The following is a 6,000-nucleotide window of genomic DNA, read 5'->3' as shown; positions in this document are numbered from 1 at the left end:
ACCAGCGGTAACGTAAACCGGCATAATATGCACTATTGGGCAACGATGGCTGCGACAAGTGGAACATCAGCGACTTTGGCGGGTTAATGTATGGTGCGGCATTATGGGAGGAAGGATAATTGGCCCCCATTTTATCGATGGCAATCTAAATGGTGCAATGTGTTTTGATTTCCTACGTAATGTCCTACCGATGTTACTACAAGATGTTTCACTGTACGACAGAATGGCGATGTACTTCCAACATGATAGATGTGCGGCACATAGATCGCGTGCGGTTGAAGCGGTATTGAATAGCATGTTTCATGACAGGTGGATTGATCGTCGAAGCACCATGCCATGGCCCGCACGTTCACCGGATCTGACGTCACCGGATTTCTTTCTGTGGGGAAAGTTGAAGGATATTTGCTATCGTGATCCACCGACAACGCCTGACAACATGCGTCAGCGCATTGTCAATGCATGTGCGAACATTACGGAAGGCGAACTACCCGCTGTTGTGAGGAATGTCTTTACATGTATTGACAAATGCATTGAGGTTGACGGACATCATTTTGAGCATTTTTTGCATTAATGTGGTATATACATGTAATCATGCTGTAACAGCATGTGTTCTCAGAAATGATAAGTTCACAAAGGTACATGTATCACATTGGAACAACCGAAACAAAAAGTTCAAACGCACCTACGTTCAGTATTGTAATTTAAAAAACCTACCTGTTACCAACTGTTCGTCTAAAACTGTGAGCCATATGTTTGTTACTATTACAGCGCCATCTATCACAAGGCGAAGAAGGTGGTCCAACTAAAACATTCATATTTCTTTACGTACTACACGAATATGTAATAAAAATGGGGGTTCCTACTTAAAAAAACGCAGTTGATATCCGTTTGACCTATGGTAACGCCCTCTAGTGTGCCAACCATAGCGCCATCTGGTTTCCCCCTTCAAGCTAGACAAGTTTCGTTCTTTGTAGTTTTTTCGTTTGACGTTTATTTCGTGGGACTTTTGGCCCGGTCACGATCAATGGAATGGACCACCCTGTATATATATATGGTGACAGTTACTGCTGTCCTATTTAGAAACAAGTCCCGAAAACAAGAGAAACTAGTTTTAGTTGAAGCGCAAATCTAACGCGTACGACGGAGGCAATAAATTCTTCTGAATAATGAGAACGCTCAGCAGTATATTATATTTACGAGGAACGTTTGGCAACACAATTTGCGAATCTGTGATTACACTTTTTGTGTTAGTATTTGTCCGTGAAACTCCTGAAAAGTACAGTGTAATTATGTCTATGCTGTATTGCCGCTGTGCAATAACGGTTTCCTTTCCTCTCCCCCCTTCAAAAAAAAAAAAAAAAAAAAAATCCTTAACTATGTTGAAGTGAAGACTTCCTCCTTATCCTTTATGAGTTAAGTCATTGTATAAAACTAATGCAGTTACCCGATAGCTTCCGCTGCCTCACTTCTGCATAACAGCGAAAAGCAGCTTCCCTCATCTATTGGTGAACTGTATAATTATTATATAATATTAGCCGTTGTATGCATTCGCGAATCGCGTAAATCAAATGCAAGCTACGCGCTAGTCCGCCATGTGAGGAAATCATGCACATGACGCTCACGTGGTGTCCCGTTACCTAGCTCTACTGGACAGGGACGGCTTAACCACACACAACAATATTTCTCTGACTGAATATTAACTCTATATGTAAAATATTAATGTTAACGCTCTATGGAAGAGCTTAACAAATTTGTAACACAATACATCGCTATTTCTGGACAGCGAGAAGCATTTTCTCGCAGTCGCCATGCGTAGCAGATTCGTGACGGTTCAGGCTAAAAGATGGGATGTTCCGCGGAACAGTGAGAATTTCTTCAACTAATTGAACAGTTGCATCTTCGGAGTTCCGTGAAGCTAGGACACGTGTATTTTAGCTGTTGATATTTGTTTACACTGAAAAACGTATCTTATCAACTTCTTAAATATCATATGATGGAGGTAATTTCGGGGTACATCTGGACAAAAAAATGATTATGGTAGACGTTATTTCTAGAATATCTGAGAAATTTTTTTAAACTTTACAAATTTGTCAACTGTGGGACTCGCAGCAAACTGTTCTTGTTCCAGATAACGAATTCAGCAGCATATTACGGAAAGAAGCAGAGTGTTGTCGCTCGCGAGGCTGGTGGAGAGAGTTGACTGTTGCATCAGTGTCTACAGATTGCGTAAGAAGGCCAAAGAAAGGCTTGAAGGTGACTGGCCATCCGTTATTCTTCTCTAGAATGAGCTTATAGGCTGAGTGAATGTTTTAGAATCACTAACTGAATTATACAGAATCAACATCAGATCAAAGAAGTAGTACCATCGGCTATTACTTCACTCCCTTCATATGACACTCGTAGTAAATCCATGGTTGTCGCGCAGGAAGGGTTGCGGGTTGTGACTCTTTTGGTGTACCGTAAAACAAGCAGATGCCATTTGCCAGTTCATAGCTAAAGTAGTTGATGCCCAGTGCAAAACGAACAAGGACGTAAGTAAGAGGAATAGAGAAAGATCTTCTTCAATTTTAGATACTGAATATGCAAACAAATAGAAAATAGGGCACGTATCAAATCCAGTTCCCAAACTCCTTGTTCGTCAGGACAATGTTGGGTACTGGCCGATCGTGTCTACGAAGAGAGGTTGATACAAGATGCCAGACTGCAAAGGAAATCGATCAGTTATCTGAGAGGCGCGAAATGTTGATTTGTTTTCTGAACATTCATAAAGTTTATCACCTATGACATTCCTAAATTTGGAAGTGTTAAATCCTTTCATATCTCAGAGAAGCATATTAGTCATTATTCACATGCCATAATTTAATTTATCTGTATCCTTAAATACCTAACGTAACTAATACGTAACGCTACAAAATATACGTATAAACAGGACCTAATGTATTTTATCAGTATATAAGTAAAACAAATGTAGCATTAAAAAAAAATTTGCCGTTGCTTCATAATTCTGCCCATAGATGGTTCTGTGTATCAGAAGAGAAATGACATGGCTCCCCTTAGTTGAAGCGGTGATTCGGATATAGGTTGGGCAAGAGCTCAATTTGTCCGCAGGAAGTTGATCCAGGCCTCCGGCCGGAGCTCCGGTTACAGCGAAAGTGTCCGATCCCGCAGAGGAGCGGTGGCCCGCGTCGGGTCTGTCTCCACCTGCTCTCAATAGCGCAGCCCAGTTTCACCGACGAAGTCAATGTATGACGAAACGCCTGTTTTACGACAGTCGCCGTATCCCGTTTCTCCTATGTTTGTTTCTGTCTTCTACGCCTAACGCTTTTGGGCGCCACCGCTCAATGTAATAGCGAGTATCTGTTTCTAATGACGCGGCTCTGTACGGAGGACAATATTCAGTAACGAAATAGAATGACCAAAAAGAGGAAAAGGAGTGCTTCAGAGTTTTTCGCGGTGGCATTTGTTTACTTTCCCATTCTGTGGAGCAATCTCAAGCAAAATCGGTTACACATTAGTTAAATATCGTAGCGTTCCGTCCATAAGTGAAAATTAAAGAAACTCTACGTTCAGTAGAAGACTGATTTGGTGGCACTAGCAGTTTGTGGTGTGTGCAATGTCCCATGTGGCTGCGGCGATAATTACGCAGAGCAGACAAACTTCACTGTACCCGGGCGGTGAACTGAGCGTAAATTCATATCAAATTTCGATGTTTTGAACTTCGTCTTCCGCAAAAAAGAATGTATTTCAAGCTTCTTGTGGTGGCCATTTTCGCAGCAGCTGCATATAAATTGTAGTAATTGAAAAGAAAAACGCCTTTTGCACACTGCACATTAAGTTTTTTATTTAACATCCACCGAGACGGGTAACGCGATATTTACAAGGTATCTCCAGCGGTTGTGGGATCAGCATCTAATTCATTTTTATAAGCCAAACAGCTTTCTCTCAAGTGGCAAACTGGTTGGAAGCCTTAAGATTTTCTGTGGCCACTGTTTCGAAATATAGCACTGCAACTGTGTTCTCAGAAAATGACTTACAGTGCCATATTTCGGTCGGAAACAGTGACCTCAGGAAAAAGTGCAAGCTTTCAAAAAGTTTGCCACATAAGAGAAAGCTGTTTGGCTTATAATTACACGCTGATCCACACTCACTGAAGATGACATGTAAATAAGGTGAAACGCGTCTGGGTGCACAAGTTATATAAAAAAAACCATAATGTGCAGCATGCAAAAGCCGTTTTAAACAGCTTCAAGTATGTGTTTCTTTTCTTTCGCCCAAAAATGTTTCTATACCTATGTGCCACCTTCTGTGGGCCTCGGTATATTTCTTTAAAAATATTATACAACTCGCATGATCATTTTTCTATTTTAAGTCTAAAACCTCTAATAACATGTGCGTTTTTTATTTCGTTTTGATTGCTCACCTGAAATTGTGAAAGTAATTCAGAAATTGTAGAAGTGAATTCGTTCAGGGCGACTTGCATTTGCGCCATATTATGGTTTGACAGTATGACATATGCTTAAAATGTTATTAGTTTTGAAATACTTTTCCTGGAGCAGTAATGGCGTATGTCCAGTACCATTTTTGGTGTTTTTTTTATTCTGAGTACATACTGCTTTGCACACCTTTTACATTTCATCCTGAGCTGATATCAAATGTTTTCAAGCGAAAAAACAATATGTGGAAGTAAACTTATGTTTTCGTTTTACCCTGTGTGGTGGTAGTTTTGAATGTATGGTGCGAGTTTTGTGGTCTATCTGCAGGGGAGACACTTATTTGATTTGTGTGTGTGTGTTTATGTGTGTATGAGGCAGAGAGAGAGAGAGAGGGGGGGGGGGGGGGCAGGAGAACGAAGAGGGTTGAGAAGCAGATGTTTCTGAATATCTCGTGGATATTTGATGTACTACGCTTTTTTTTTTTTTTTTTTTTTTTTTTTTTTTTTTTTTTTTTTTTTTTTTGAGAAATGTCTTTGTATAATCCATTAAGTATTGCAAACACTTGTGCTGTTTCTCACTGCAAGCGAACTGGTCTTTTCCTTATTCTCTTAGTACCTGAAAGCATGTCTTCAGAAAAACGTTCCCTGTGCTGAGTGTACTTTCTGCATAAGGTTTTGATGAAGAATTGGTTCATAGCACTGTCTGACCATATTTAGAAAACATATTCAAGAGTAGTTTATGCTTACTTTGCAAGATGGAAAGAATTGTACCCTTAAATGGGTATTTGAATGAATGTTATGACCTCAGATACTTCTACCAATTTACAATCTGATTTGGAGAACAGATATTTGTTCCATCGTATAGGTGAATCGCGTGCAGTGACTTGCATGGCCCCGTCTCATTACCTAATAACGCCTTCCTGTACAAAACCTGAAACATAAATATCCAAAGCATTCACGTCGAACATGGTACGACGAACAACAAGCAGTCTCGAAATCACCACATCATCACTCAATTTGCAGAGAGCAGAAAAAGGTTTATTCTGCTGATTACAGTTATGAAATATGTTTATACTCACTGCAGTTATATCTTACACGAACTAACATTCCTGCTAAAGGCAGAAGTTAAGTGCAGAATGCAAAATGTATGCACAGCCTCGTAGCTATCATGAGCGTTAGCGGGTTACTGCCCAAAAAAAAAAAGTTCAGATGTGTGTGAAATCTTATGAGACTTAACTGCTAAGGTCATCAGTCCCTAAGCTTACACACTACTTAACCTAAATTATCCTAAGGACAAACACACACACCCATGCCAAAAGAGGACTCGAACCTCCGCCGGGACCAGCCGCACGGTCCATAACTGCAGCGCCCTAGGCCGCTCGGCTAGGTTACGGCCAACTGAAGTAACTTCACACTGTTCTGGGGGTTGAAAGGCCTCCGGGTTGGAATGATTTTGTGAAATCGAGACTCATGTGGCAGCCCTCGCGAGGGCAGAATGGCTCCTGTGGGGGCGGAGCTGACGTTTTGAAAGTGTTGTGCTTATGAAGTAGGAGAGTGAGATCCTTAGT

The sequence above is a fragment of the Schistocerca piceifrons genome, chromosome 1 (assembly GCF_021461385.2).
Source record: "Schistocerca piceifrons isolate TAMUIC-IGC-003096 chromosome 1, iqSchPice1.1, whole genome shotgun sequence".
NCBI classification, from domain to species: domain Eukaryota; kingdom Metazoa; phylum Arthropoda; class Insecta; order Orthoptera; family Acrididae; genus Schistocerca; species Schistocerca piceifrons.
This window is presented reverse-complemented; position numbering follows the sequence as displayed.